Here is a 16,582-nt window from a genome sequence, read left to right on the forward strand (position 1 = left end):
TTAAATTTACAAGTTAATTATCTACAATTTCTTAGCGACTTGAAAATTTTATCTTGAGGTTAGACACCATTATTTGGGTTCAGCAGTGGTACTCCGATACCGTGTCGAAACTCGAAAATCGAACGGACCTCTTTTTCTAACGTGTGGACATAGAAAGAAAGGTTCGTTTGATTTTCGATTTCGAAAGTCCTATGATCGATGGCAAAATCAAAGATCTTCGGTAAAATAATAACACTGAATTTAATAACATAGTAAAAATAATTTACTGATAGTGTTAAATAATCGTTAAGTTTTTGAGTGATTTTTGCGACATTTTTCATTTTCTAAGCGGAAGAAAACTGAAAAATTGCTTTTAGATCAAATATCCGAATTGTTAAAATTTTGAACAAAAATGGCGAAGTACGTTGGTTTTGATTGTAAATCGGGATAAAAAAAAATAATCAGAGCAGCACAAAGCTAATAAAATTCAATTTTACAAAGCACCAAATTATCAAAATATTATTAAAGAATGGCAAACGCTATGGCCAACGCTATTATGAACTTAAGGGTCTTATGCTAAAAAATAAATCGCATTATAGGAACTAAGTTTTCAAAATAATGTGCAAATTTCTATTCTATCCATATTGCATTGATGCCTTCTCCCCTATCAGGGCATTTAAATTTTAAATTTTTAATTATAATTATTCTAATTGAATCTATAGAAAGGAATGATCAATAGATGTTCATTTTCTTTTAAAATGATTAAATTATGTCCTTTAAAGAATAATTGACTGATGATATAAATAGTTTAACCGGTTTGGCTGACAATAAGATTTTGTAAAAATTCGAAATTACTCAAATTTTATTTTAAAAGGTTAATTTTAGGTTATTAAGATTTTAAAATATGTCGAGAAAGAATCTGAAAGATTTTAAACTTCATTTTTTCTAATGTAGATTGTTGAAGATTTTGAAAAAGGAAATGATTTTTTAATTAAAAAAATTAACTTTAGGATAATGTTCTAAAAGATTTCAAAGTATTTCCAAGCAATTTTAATCAATTTTAACAAAAAGTTTGAAAGGAACATTTTGAAAATTTAGAAAATTTTTATTTCTTAGAATGATTAAAAATAATAATAGTTAATTTGAAATTTATAAAAATGTTGAGAACAATGTTGAGAGCTTTTTATGAATTTGAAAAGGTTTTTAGAGAATCAAACAATATTCTCTAGATTTTTAGCAAAATTTAAAGTTATGTTCTGGAAATTTTTAGGATAATTTTTTTTTATTTTGCAGAATTAAAAAAATTTTAGTTTAAAAAATGTTTAACTTTAAGAAAATTAACTAAAATTAAAAATTGTAAACAAATTTAATGAATTCGTTTGAAAATTTTCTTTTGTTTATAACTATTGTCTTGAAATTCAGCTTAAGACTGTCACTTTAGATAAAAGTTACAACTGTTATTTAATCATAATGCTGTAGGGCTTATTTCATTCTTTAAAATATTCTCTGCAAATCTCATTGGCACGAGTACGTTCTTATTAAAAAACTTTTATTTCGAGATTATAAAATCGTTATTTTTACAAATAATATGTTTTCACGAATACATTTTTTTCTAATAGAAACTTACCAATAGGATTTGCAGAGAATCTTTTAAGGAATAAAATATAAACGCTATAGAAATAGAATTAAATAAGAATTGCAAGTTGACAAAAGTCAACTTTACGAGCCGAAAGAGGTCGCTCGTACTCGATCATACACAAAACAGAAACACTCCTATGTCGAGTAGTCGAGTGATTATTGTGAATAAACTAGTTCCAACAAATAAACTTTACGTCGACATTTCCGCGAATTTCATAGTGAAAAATGTGAAACTCCACCCAAAACTTCTAAGTATTTAATCTGTGAAACCACATTCAGTCGAAAATACAATTTAAGCAGACATGAAGAAACTATTCATCAGAAAGAAAGTTTTAAAAAATCTTCTGATTCAAAGTACACAAAATATTTTGTTATTCTGTTTCATTGCATACCTCGAATTAAATGAGTTATTAAAAAATTATTGACTTTTGAGCATTAAAAATAGGCTCTCCATATGAAATATGCTCTTACGATTGGGAGGGGTATATTGCGAAGATAGCAATTGATTTACATTGTAGTTGGGGGAGGGGGGGGGATTTGGCTAAATAGGGAAAGTGAGATTAGGTTTGCAAGCAAAGGAGCTAGTTTTGTGGTCAGGAGTTTTGACCTTCATGGCTGGTAAGGCACGTTCTCGTAGTGCTGGGGGATGTTAGAGGTGAGAAAAGGGTGTCTGCAGGAGATGTGAGGGTTGAAATACGGCAAAGAAACTGAAATTTTCAGCGGAAAGCGATAGCAGCCTCAAGAGACACCCGTTAGCTGCAGTGCGTACTGGAGTGTATGGATAGGTTACAGTTACCGATGGAAGAGCGGGAGGTGGCCAGCGAGAGTACTGGCAGTGCTGGCAGTGAATTAGACGGGGAGAAAATTTCCAGAAGGATACGACGGCCGGCTGTGCGTAGCTCGATGTCGAGTGGCACGTCAGGCATGGTGAAGATTCGAAACGAAGGAATCGATAAGACAAGGGAGAGAGCGACCAGTCCAAGCGAGGGGGAGGATCTCCTGAAGAGGAAAAGGAAAAGTAGCGTGAGAGAGTCCAGAGAAAAGCGCGCTAAAGACTCCCTTTAAAAAAACGTACGAATACGTAGATCAGCGTACGGACACGCGGGATCACAGGGTTGAGGGGAGAAGTAAGGAGAGCTATAGAGCAGATGGAAAGTATGAGGGAGGACCTGAGGGTAAGAGATGAGAGATGGGAAAAGGAAGTAAGAAAGATGAGGGGGGAAGTAGAAGGATTGCAGAGGAAGTTGGCGTCGGTGAGGAAAGAAAAAGAGGATAAAATAAAGGAGATGGAAGAAGATATTATGGTGTGGAAGGACAGGGCGGAAAAAAGGCTGGAAAAGGTGGATGATAGGTCGGGAATGGAAGTAGTTGACAGGGGGCAGCAAGAAGCAAGGTATTTGGGAGAAGGTGGAGATTATGATAGAAGAGAAAGTGGGAGGGCATATGAATTAAAAGGAGGAGAGAGCGGATTGGCAAACGATAATGGCAATGGAGTTGAGGATGGAGAGAAGAGAGAAGGCAGATTGGAGAAATAATATAGTAATAAGAGTATTGAAGCTAAAGAGCAGGGAAGAAAGGGAGGGGGTGTAAGCGCTGCTACAGAGCATAGGGTGGGTTAAAGGCAAGGTAGGGATGTTAAGATGGAAAGGGGAAAGGGTAATGAAGTAGCGGTGGTAGAATTCGAGAGCTGGGAAGAAAAGTTGGGCGTAATGCGTAACAAAAATAGGATAAAGGACAAGAAGGTTTTCATCGATCAAGATTTGACGAGGAAGGAAAGGGATGTGCAGAGAATGCTAAATGATAGGGCTAGGAAGGAGAGGAGTGTAGGGAGAGCGGTGAAGGTAGGGTATCGGAAAATAAAAATAGACCAGAAAATGTGCGTATGGGACAAGGAGCAGGAGGTGTTGCAGGAAGTGCAGGGGAACTTGTTTTGTGGAAAGTAGGGGGGTGGGACCGAAGCAGGGTGGAGCAGTGTTGAAGGTGCTGTGCTGGAACGTTGCAGGGGTAAAGGAGAAAAACGAGGATTTCTGAAGGTATATTCCAGAATTTGATGTGATTAGAATCATAGAGACGTGGGTAGAGAGAAAGTAATTGGACAGAGTAGAACGAAAGTTGCCAAGGGGGTACCGGTGGAGGCTACAGGAGGCCGTCAAACTAAAACGGGAAGGAAGGGCTAGTGGGGGAATTATAACAGGGGTTTGGGATTTATTTAAGGGAGAAGTTCTTCGAGAGGGAGAGGAGAAGTGCGTGCAAATAAAAGCTGTAAAGATAGGAGGGGTAACGTATAAGTTTATGACTGTGTATAATAAGGATGGGATGGCAAGGATTAAAGAAAGGGTGGACAATTCACTAGGAGAAAAAGATGAGTGTATGGTGGTATTGAGGAGGGGGCTTTGATGCGAGAATTGGGAGGGAATAGGGCCTGTACCGGGAAGGGGAGAGCTTTGAAAGAAAATAGTAGGAAAAGATAATAAATAAAGAGGGGGAGATTCTAAGAGACTGGATGGAGAACAGAGGATGGGCGGTGACGAATGGTATGGCAAAAGGGGACGAAGAGGGAGAATACACGTATGTGAATAAGACGGGTGTATCGGTGATAGACTATGTGATTACGAAATAGTGGAAGGAGATAGAGAAATTCGCAGTGGAAGGGAGGTTGGAATGAGACCATGAGCCATTAAGTTTGTGGATACAGGGGGAGGCTGGGGATTGTAGCAGGGGTGTCCGCTTAGCCTAACGCTTTTTGCAATTTTGGTCGCGGATATGGAAAGTAAGCTAGCGGCCGGAGTGGTAGGAGGAGTCAGGATATGTTCACTCACATATGCAGATGACATAGTGCTATGAGCAAAGAGCGAAGAGACTTGAAAGGAGATGAAGAAAAGGTTGAAAAGATACATGGACAAAAATAAGCTAGAGTTAAATGCGGACAAGTCGAAGGTTATGGTGTTTCGGAAAGGAGGTGGGAGAGATAAGGGAGGGGTGGAGAAGTGGAAGCGAAAAGCGGTGGAGGAGGTGAAAAAGTTTTTGTACCTGGGCTTCTTGTTTCAAAGGAATGAGGAAGTGGATGGTAATATAAAAGAGAGGGTAAGAAGGGCAAATGTGGTGCTGAGGCAGATGTGGGGGCTGGGAAAGGGGTTGTTTGCAGATGATTTTGTAAGGAGAATGAAATGGTTTGATTCGCTAGTGATGAGTCTCTTAATTTACGGAGTGGAGGTTTGGGGGTGGAAGGTAAGTGAGGATGTAAATAGGATATAGGAGAGGTATGCAAAGTGGACACTGGTATTGGTATGGAATAAGCCAAACTATATTGTCAGGAGGGAGACAGGAAGAACGAGTTTAAGGATTAAAACAGGGAGTCGAGCGTGTAAATATAACGAAAAATTTTTCGAAGAGGGGGAAACTAAGTTGATAAGGGAGTGTTGGTGGGAGAAGGAGAACAGACGTAGTAGTGCAAAGATCGAAATGGAAAGAGACAGGTATTTTAGAACGAATGGATTGCAGATGGATGAAGTGAGAAGAATGCACGAGGAAGGAAGGTAGATAGTTGGTTTAAAAGAATGGCATGGAGAAAGAGAAGGCAGAAGAAGAGGAGAGAATAAGAGAGTCAAGGTATAACGGGAACTATATGTGGATTATGTCAACGGAGAGAGCGCAATATTTGTGCAAGAATGAAGAGCAAGGAAGTCAGGAACGTATAGCGAGAATGAGATGCGGTTGCATAGAGAATTATAATAGGTTCTGGCTTTCTAGAGAGAAGAGAATGTGTGACTCGTGCGAGAAGGGGGATGCAAAAGTTGAGCACTGGTTAGAGGAATGTGAAGAGGTGGAGAGGAGTGGGATTAGTATATAGGTATTGTTTCATGAAAGGGGGACAAAAGGACAGTAGGATGGGTGAAGAGGGTGCTGGGAAAGATGGAGAAAAAGAAAAGGAAGAAGAGGAATAGAGAAGGAAGGATTGTAAATAGGAGAGGAAGTAGATGTAAGAAAACTGTAAATATTGTCAATAGTAGTTATGTATTAGGCATTAGCCGCGGAGACAGAGGCTGACAATGCGAGGCGTAACGAGGAAAGAGAGACATGCGTACGAGGCGAGGCAAGGCACAGCGAGGAAGGTTAGGATATGGAAGCGAGCGGATTAGTTATAAGGTGTGGATAGATGGTAATTTCTAAGAGATAGCTGTAAGAAAATTCTGTAAAAAATTGAAGTGGAAGCAAGTCAATTTTTTAAGGCCAGCAGGCCGAAAAATAAACGCTCATCTAAATAACTATAAAATATTCTCTACGAAGTTGGAATCTTTTCACTTATAGAAATGCAAAAAAGGCCATGGCCTGATATAATTCTAACTTTTAAAGAACTTCACTATTTTAATTGATAATTTTAATAGCTAAGGAAATAAATTATCTAGAAAAATCGCATTTAAAAAAAGTTTAATCCTTGCGGAACCTAAAAAGAATAATAATTCAAAAAGTTGACTTGGCTTAGTATAACTCTAGGGTGACGATATAGCTATTATTCATGTTTATTTTTTAATATATAACTAGCATTAAATTTAAATAGAATTATTCTGAACAATGAATTTCTACATATGAGATAAAAATATTTGCAATCAATCTAAACGTATCAATTTAATCTTTGAAAGAATCATCAAATAATGTTATAGTATTTTATTTTGTTTGTTTATATTGAAACTTATCAATTGAATACCGCTGCAGCAAAAACGATATCTTCATATTTACTGTGTTCATGATTGCAATACGTTTAAAATTTGACATCGTAGTGAACAAATGAACAATTCGAAAAACAAGTAACAAAAAATATGATTGTTAAAAAATCGAGCACAGTGAACGGAAAAAATGGGGGTAAGCCCATGTACTACAACTTTTGTTGATCATGAAGGAAACTATGAACGTTTCAGAGCATAATCTAAGCAAATTTCAGAACGGCACGGCCCAGCCTTTACACTTGACTTTATTCGAACTTGATTAATTGAAAATAATTTCAAATGTACCTCCCCAACACAAATTCGGAGCTGCACACTTTCCATTCAGAACTGCTCACTTGTGCAGAGCTGCACGTTAGATTATGCTCTGGAACGTTTCAATCAACAGGAATGTTGTATAGTTTGGGCAGTACGGTATCAGTCTGTTCACGTATGGGAGTGCGTGAATAAAGCTGCTAAACTGAAATCAACTTTAGAATTAATTAATACTGTAACGGCTGACATCGCGCAAGATGAACTATCGGACTCCATCGTGCTTGATAAATTGCTCAAGGATGCTGAACGCGTTCTTCAGACTGTGAGCAAGGAAAATTTCGAGATTCTAAATTTTCGCTTAACAAAAAAAATGTTTATAAGCACAAGGCATTCCATTCAGAAGCTCACTTATTTGCAAAAGGAAGCGTTAAAGGAAGTTATAAACATGGATGAAACAGTTAATATCCATACAGGATTTGACCACGTATATACTATACCAACAAATCAGCAGACAGTAAAAAAGAGACGTTTGCAGTAAGCAATTTAAGCCTAATAGTATAATAATTATAATAATAATTATTATTATTAAAGCCTGAAGCCTCGATGGCTCAGTTGGTTAGACACTCGGACTTCACCTCAGAGGTCCGGGGTTCGATCCCTGAGCCGGTACCTCTAGAAATTTTTCAATGTACCTTTACCGAGGTTCTGTTGGTTCGGAACCCACCTTAAGCTGTAGGTCCCCCCATCGTGTACTTGACTGCAACCCAGTCCGTCAATGATAGGGTAAAAACCAGACTTTGTCCAATATGTCTGGGCAGACTGCTCTCATTAGATTACTTGATTGCATTATAAAAATGCGTCCGTGACTGATGATAAATACCGGAACAGTCCCGTGCAAATTGATCAAATAAAAAAAAAATCCAACTCTATCTCGTAACTGCAGAGGGCCCAGGGGCAGTGTACTGCTGTACTAGTACTATGTACTAGTTTACTGCTCGCTGATTGGCTCCGCCATTTTTCTTGCACTTCCTCCGCCTATATAGTTTTATTCGAATTTGATAATTTATTAAATTGAAGTGAAGATCCTCTCGGGTATGGGGTTTAAAGTTTTTGGTTTTTCATTTATTTAATAAAATGAAAAATGATGTGGATTTGTGTTTTTTTCTTTTCATTTTCCATTTATTTAAATAAAGTAAAGATTGCCTGGGTATTTGGGTTTATTATTTAAATTTCTAATTTTTGGAAATAAAGTAAAATACTTCCAGGTATGTGGGTTGAGGTCATTGTTTTATTCATTAATTTAAACTAATCAGCCTTCCCCTCGGGTGCGTGGGTTAATAACTTGTGGTTTTATTGATTTATTTCATTAAATAAACTGTCAATCGAATGTATGGTTTAATAGCTTGTAGTTTTATGTATTTATTTCAATAAATATATAGTTGTATTCATTTCTATTTAAAGGATCTGCGTTTGAAAAATTTTAACAATCGCGGTCAATTCGACGAAAAAGCATTACCAATGGTGACATCAGGCTAGGTTGCCACACTATCCCTGGACCCTCTGTAAGTAGAACTAATCACCATCTGTATAAAATCACAGGTGGATTTTCTCGATTTGTTTTCCCACTCTATTCCCTAAAGGATGATTATGTTTACTATTCGGGGGAAATGTTAGATATCGCTGAGAGTCAGTAAAATTCAATGCGCATGTGACACCACAATATTTTCAATTATTTTAATATCTCGAAAGTAAACATTAGTCGAAGTGTCAAGTTGAATTTGTTCGTTCTGTTAAGGGTGTTGAAACGGGACGCACAAAAATGGCGAAATCTATGAGACACTGAAAACTTAATAGCAGTCAATGATAATTCGGTTTTGAGATTTTTAAAATGCACTCTGAACATTTTCCCGTCACCGGCAGGGGTTACACGTTTGTGAAATATACTCTTGCTATCTACTTTTTCAAAAAAAAATCGAGTGACAGATAAAAAATGAGAGTTAAGTTGTTAACCAAACTACATGAATAGAGACCAAAGCAACTGACTGCTGTTTGGCGCTGATCTGTCAGCGTTACTTGATCATACTACCAAGTATATATACCGTAAGTAAATGTGCACTCCTCTTGGCGGGAATTTTAAATTACAATAAAAATGCGATTTGTGTTCTTAATGTTGTAATTGTTTATTAACATGTCTTACTTGGCTTCGAAATAGGAAAACTGTGGAAATTGATAAAAGGATGCCGCCGTGAACTCGCTGATATTCAATAATAATTTTTCAATTAAAAAAATATAATATTTATTTATTTACTTACATATCTTGTTGTGTTGTTACGTGCGAAACACATATGAAAATGGCGCATCATGTAGCATCGTATAAATAAGGTAAGTATTGTATAAGCTATTATCGCTTTATAGAACACTAATATCAATCGCATATATTTCTTATTCAAAATAACAACACCTTCAGATTTTTGCAGACATTTAACAACCAGCTTTCTTTTAATATCTAGATATATAACAGAAATCATTGTACACAGCAGACGTAGAATTTAGTAACAAATTTTTGCAGGAAATATTTGCAAGAAATAATCAAATAACTACATGACCAGCGTTTACTTCTAACAAACTATTTTCTGCGCCCTGATTCACAAAGATTCATTATTCTTAGATATGGAGATAGTGCCCTCGGAGAGATTTAAGGTAAAAAATTAATTGAATTATTATTATTACCATTATTATTCAATTAATTTAATCAAATCACTTAATTTAATTAATTTAATTAGTTTAATTAATATAATTGATTTAATTTAATAATTTAATAAATTAATTATTATACACAGCAGAGATCGAATTTAGTCACTATATTTCCAGGAAAAACTTGCAAACTATTTTCTACGTCCTGATTTGCAAATATTTGTTACTCTTAGATATCGAAATAGTGAACTCGGAGAGATTCGATGTAAAAAATGTATTGAATTATTATTACTATTATTATTGTTGTTACTTAATTCGATGTCTGCTGTGAGGAATAATTAATTAATAAAATTAATTAAATAAGAATAACCCTCCCGAAGGTGCTCTCGCGTTGATGTCGCGGTAGGGCTTGAGCTTTCCTCTCATGACTTTGACGGCTATGTTGGCGGCAGCATTGCTACTGACAGGGTTTCCCATGCCAATTAGGCTGATAACGAACAGGAGAGGGACTGAGCAGAACTCCAAAATCCAAATAATAATGGAGCGCATGTTCAGAATATTAAAACGCATATCGCTTCCCGAGGATCGTTAGGGCGCCCCTGGAGCCACAGCTTGGGGCCACAGCATGCGTGATGGTGACGATGGTGAGCTGCGAGATGGCTAGGCAGATCTCACTAATAAAACAGCTGGCCGGAAAGAAAATCTGCGACAAACGGCAAGCAGTGGAACATCAATTGTGTCTGCTGAGGATGCTTTGACTAGCGTTCGCTATTTACAGCCAACCACCTCGGCAAAAATACTATGGGAGAGCATCAATTAGTTTATCACAATGAAAGAGGAATTTGTGCGTCTCTCTTACGACAGTGCGAAGTTTGAAACGAAAATGGAAAAAGGATACAATTTAAGAACGAAATTTGCTGGAAAGTATCCTAATATACAGAAAGTCGCAATAAGAGATCTTATCGCTAAGGTGAAGGACATCGGGACTATTCTACACATGACAGAAGACCGAGCAATGGATATTAAACTACAGGTTGATTTGGCGCGGAAAACGATGGCAATGAACATCAGTTAGAGGAAGCCGCGTCAAACGGTCAAGCAAGAGCAAATGATGTTCTTTCTCCACCTATTGATGATCTAACAATACCACGTCCTCCAGAGGTGGATGGCCTTATGCAACCAGAGGCAGAAGCAGAGGCTAAACAATAAAAAATCAACGAAAATGGACATACCATATGAACAGAGACTTTATGCGCTTTAATTTTTTGGCAGAGAAATGTGCACAAAGTGCGAGGAGAGAACGTCATAGACTCTTCTTACCTAAATACCCAGAGCTAACCACAAAAATAAATTAGCAGAATCTTACAGATCAAAAACGCTCAATATCTGTAAACAGACTGCTTTCGGCTCTTGAAATAGCTGCTATCAAGATGGAATTGGAACAGCAGCTTTCTATTGATGAATTCGCCTCGGAAGATGTGGACAATGAAGACTTAATTGATGCTAAAGGCATAGGCATTAGAGATAATGAGCATCATGTACCGGATCCATTAGTACCACATCCGGATATTAATAACGATGACGTGGATAGTGAAATCCCAGAAAAACTACAGCACCTAGAAAGGAATTTAGGCCATGCTTTACTAAATTTCAGATATGTAGAACCAACACTAAGGCATTCTCTGTCCAAAATCAACATCACAAATGATCTGCGTGCACTAATAGCACATCTCGACCTCAAGGTTTTACCTGCGTATTTGAACGTAGCACAAACTACGTTAGAGGTGCAAACTCTCGTATACTGTCCAGCTGTGACAACCGTTCGAACATTGGGCTGGAAAACTAGGCCTGCAAATGCAGTTTTTGTCCCAGAAAGGGATCGAGATCCACCATGGATGATCAGGTTGGATATGGATTTCAGCAAAGTAAGGTGCAAATTGGGTCAATTTACTCAATATAAAAGAGGAAATAGAACCAGAAAGCTGATAACCCATGTTACTAAAATCATCTACCTCGGCACATTGAGTCATTAACACCAGAAATTTTGGATGAGATTATAGACTCCCAACGACAGAGACTTGATGTTCTTCCTGCAAGAATACGTCGGTACGAGAAAAGTTGTGCACGAAGGCAGCAACATCGAAACTTTCAGACGGATGAACAAAGGTTCTATCGTGAACTGAGTGTAAAGACAAATAACCAGCAAGACACCGAAGTTCCTCAATTGGAAGATGTGACTAACTACTGGTCGAGTGCTTGGGGAAAAATGAACAAATGCAATTTTGACACTTGTTGTTCAAACTGGAGAAAGCAAGGGCAAGCAATGGCCCTGAAATGTAACTGACAAACATCACAGCTTTAAATGCTTCAGCGATCTTGAAAAGGGCAAGTAATTGGAAAGCGCCAGGTCCGGACATAGAGCACAACTTTTGGTACAAGTACCTGACGAGTGTGCATTTTGCGATGTCAAGGTGTTTTCAGAAGATTATTGAACACCCAAATCTGATGCCAGGTTTTATGATCCAGGGTACTACGTATATGTTATCAAAACAACCAGACGCTCAAATCCACCTGATTTTCCACCGATAGCCTGTCTTCGAACAATTTATAAATGTCTTACATCTATCATTGCAGATAAGGTATATTTTCATTGCGACGAGAATAACATTCTTACAGAACAAAAAAAGGATGTTTTAGAAACTCGCAAGGCTGTGAAGATCTAGTCACTATATAAATGCTGTCGCTATGCCTTAAGCTCGTAATCATCAAAGGAACTTACACATTTCATACATTTACTACAAACAAGCGTTTCCTTTCGTGCCGCATGACCATTTGCTTAAAGTCTTAAAACTTTACAAAATTTGCCTACGCATTATTGAGTTTCTAAGCATGCGATGAGGCTCTGGGTTACAAGAATAAAGTATTTTGATCATGGACAACCAAGGATAACTAGTTCAATACGCTTTACGACAGGTATATTTCAATTACACTCCTTCAGCGTACTATGGGTCTGTTTAGCGTTGAATATATTGAGCAAAACACTAAACAGCATGTCTCATGAGTTCAGAATTCATGATAATGAGGATGGTCATCGAGTGACCCATCTTCTCTACATGGATGACCTAAAGCTGTACGCTAGTTCAGCTCAGAAACTGCAGCAAGTGTGCTGATGTCACAAAGCAGTTTTCCAATGATATCCACATGGAGTTCAGACTAGATAAATGTAGAACAGTGCATTTAATCAGAGGGGTATTAGGGACCATAGAGTTATAGAACGAGTTCGAAAATGACATCGAGGTAATGGCTGCAGGCGAATCATATAAATATCTAGGTATTCTTAAATCTAAGGGTATTCAACATACGATAGTTTGGACAAGCCTAACGACTGCCTTCACTACGAGACTCAAATTGATTATGAAGAGTTTTTTCAACTCGGCAAACAAAATCAGGGCGATCCACACATATGCCATCTCTGTCCTCACGTACTTCTTCGGGCTCATAAAATGGTATAATACCGACCTTGAAAAGATAAACAGAACTGTTCGTCTGAATTGGTCTGGAACTATTTTAGGAACTATGTCTGAATTGGTCTGGATTTGTAAGTATTGAATAAAAAAAAGTACTATTTGCTTGATTAGAGGTTACGTTTTTGTTTTCATATTTCGAATCAGTAACAAGTAAATTACAAGTGATATAACTACAGATAGAATTATAAGTCATTTTGAAAGATTAAGAAGATTAAGAAGTTGTAATAGAGAAAATTAGCAATTTTATTAACATTTTTAGATGTACGAATATTGGAGACTATAGATTTTTCGCATTTTATTCCAGTTGTCTGATGATAATATCCTTTTCAGGAAAGTTTGAACTTTTGTAGAGACGGTTAAGACCTCTTGGCAGTCAGTTCTCCGAATTATAATATAAACACTGTGTGTGCTTGGACTTTATCGCAAAAGCGGGTGAAATGTGAAGTCACGTACCTGCTTCCCGCGTAGTACGAGTAGGGAGATGTAGAGCAAGTTGAATTAGTTAAAGAAAGAAAACGCGAAAGAGTGGGAGCTTATGACCGCCATGGCGGAAGCGAAGCTCTAACCGACAAGTTTGTAAAGAATCAGATTCGATAGATTAAATCTTGCTTTCGGCCGAGTCCGGTTGTTTTGTCATGTTTTTATATGTACTTCGAATCTCAAATAAATTCATTTATTAATTCCAATGTCATTAATAAACTCTTTTCCTTTATTTTCCTTTAAACACCTATTTCAGAGCTGAAGAGAAGATTTTCCAGATAGAGACATTAATCTGATAGAATTTAAATTCTTCCTCGTTTCGTGCCAAATTTTACTCCGCGCGTTACAAGATATCCTTTGGTGACAGCTCGGTGGGTTACCGTAAATCCTTCGCGAGTGAAGTGACTAGAAAACTGTGACAAACTGTGAAAAGTGACTAGAAAGCAGTGAAAAACTGTTAAAAATGAGTGACATAAAACCTAAAAGTTCTACGCCCGCCAGAACATTTTCAAAGGATGATCCAAGGGCGAAAGACCACAGGAAAAGAAGAAGACCGCTAATTTCTATCCATAGACTCACCTTTGGCTTAGGTCATCAAGGAAAGGTCAACAAGCGGAAGAGAATAGGAAAGGCCCAGAAGTAGACGAACGAAGGCCAGGATTGGAAGCGGAAGAAGAAGATCAGAGTAAAGCAGCGGTCCCTCCTCAAAAGGTTTTTTCGGCGGTTTTTAAAACCTGAAGCCTTTAAAAAACGGTCCACTCGTACCAGGAATCGCAGTCAGCGGTCTCTTGGGTCCGCTTATCATTCTCCTGGACCAGTGCAGGCTCTAAGGAAATCAAAAATAAAAGGAGCCAGCGGGACCTGCAGAAACTTCATCCCTGTCGGAGAACACCTGTAAAAAAAGTATCTCGAAATTCTGAAATAAAAATCGTCGAGTAGTAATTTGGATTGCCAAAATAATTTTCTGCTTTGTTGCGAGCCAATCTCGGGTAGGAATTTATTGTTCGTAGAAGTAATAAAAAATACATCGCGAGTTAATCTAATTATTTTACGAAACGAAATTTGCAATTTAGAGCAATTATTGCAATTTGTGGAAAAAATAAATTTTTTGTGCAAATCAAAAATGGGTACGCGAAGTGAGGAAAGAAGCGTAGGGAAGGGTGGCCGAAGAGCTCTCAGTGTAATCACCGGGAGAAAGGCGAGCAACGCGAGTGTCCTGAAAGCACAGGCAAGGACAAGTTCGGTTTCTGGCAACCAAAGAAGGGCCGCTAATAGATAGAAATAATTTGGTTTTAGATTTCGAGCAAGAAATCAAGTGAAACTCTGTGAATGATTTTGACCTCGGAAGGGAGGAAAACGAAGATAGAATGGAAGTTGGGGTAGATCGAGAAGTGTTAATCGATAGAAGCGATATACCTGTTTCAATATATCACGCGACTGTTTGATTTGGTGCCGCGCGCTCTTCTAGCTTGGAAGGCGCCGCTCTTCAAACGGTGGCTCAAGGATATGAGCTTGAAAATCCGATCCCATTCCAAGCTGTTCTTGAGTTTTTTCCTAAAAATTTCAATGGGGAAAACATGCCGGTGCGCAGATTTATCAGCGATTGCTTATTTGCACGAAACTCAAATGCGTCAAAAGATCGACATTATTTATTTTGAATGGCTCGTTTTGGAGTAGTAGGAAACGCGTTTGATGTTTTAGAAGACCTTGACCTACACAACTTAGAGGAATTGCCTAAATATCTGGAAAATACATTTGAAGAACATCGAAGTTTGAGCCAATTGAACAAGGCTCTTCCTACTGTAGCACATCGTGAGAGAGAAACGGTATTACAATACGAATCAAGAATTAGTAAGGTACTAGCGAGCCTCATTGAATTGATCGAAAATAAAAATGATCCCGAAGTTGCGCTTTACATGATAAAATCAGCCCGTTATACGGCATGTGAAAATTTCATTATAGGGTTAAATCAAGATTTAGTATGGAGAATAAGTGTAAGAAGGCCGTGGACGCTACAAGAAGCAATAAATGTTGCAAAACAAGCAGAATGGGAGGTAGAGTTTGAAGGCGGATTAGACAGAAAGGGAGTAGAAAAGAAAGAAGATAAGAATGTAAAATTTGACGAAGCGGGAAGAAATAAGGGATATTTGAGTTGCAATACACGTGGAAACTTCCGACCATATTACAGTGACGCTTGCACAAAAAAATGTGATAAAGCTTGTGGCAGAGAAAGAGGAGGAGCACAGGGCATTAGTAATAGTAATAAAGAATCAAGCAAAGGCGGAAGTTCGAGGTTGTCTGAAATTTCCTGCCATAACTGTGGAGAACCGGGATATTTGGTTTGAGGGTGTGTGCGTGCAGTAAGCTTTGATGGAAGCCGTTGTTTTAATTGCATCTAGAGTGTGTAGTTTTCTCGTGATTGCAAATATCCACAGAAAAATTCGCCTTAATATTTCTCTGTAAAAACACCGATCATTTTGCTCAATATTGTCCTGAAAAAGAGTAGGATGGTCTGTACACCTGTAGATTTTCAAGTTAAATGTAATTTATTGGAAATTACAGACCAGGACGAAAAACTTTTGTGGCAGCCTATATAAATATTAAAGGGGTTACTTGTTCATTCCAAATAGTTTTGAAACACAGATTTGTAAGAAGGTTAATATATTTAATACCGACGAGTCCGAGAGTCTATTTGGAAGTATTTAGTGACCGTAAAGGATGGAAGCACTCGTGTTTATTGCGTTAATACTAATACCAGAGACGCGGAAGTTTCCATTGCACCCGTAACTTTAAAAGAATTTTCATTTACTAAAGTAATTGTGGGATCTGAGAAGGATGGTAATATAAAAAAGTATGCAGAAACCAATTTGTCAGGCCGGCGTGAAAAATTAGAAAAGGAACTTCATTTACAAAATTTAAATAAAGAAGAAAAGAAAAGTCTTTTAAACAATATAGCTAAATTTCCATATAAATTTTTCTTAAAGGGAGAAAAATTAAGGTGCACAAAAGTTATTCGACATGAAATCAATACTATAGATGATGTACCAGTACATAAAAGTAATTAGATATATCCAACAATACATAAAGAAGTAATAGACGGTGCAATATCTCCTTCCAAATAGCCGTATAATGCTACAGTTTGGGTAGTCCCGAAAAAGGCAGATTCACAGGGGGACAAAGGGTGTCGGATGGTGATAGACGATCAAGTCCTTCATAAAAAGACCCTAGGGGATGCCTATCCTTTCCCAAATATTTCTTATATTTTAGACTAATAGGGGGGGGGGGGGG

The sequence above is a fragment of the Belonocnema kinseyi genome, chromosome 5 (genome assembly GCF_010883055.1).
Source record: "Belonocnema kinseyi isolate 2016_QV_RU_SX_M_011 chromosome 5, B_treatae_v1, whole genome shotgun sequence".
NCBI classification, from domain to species: Eukaryota; Metazoa; Arthropoda; class Insecta; order Hymenoptera; family Cynipidae; genus Belonocnema; species Belonocnema kinseyi.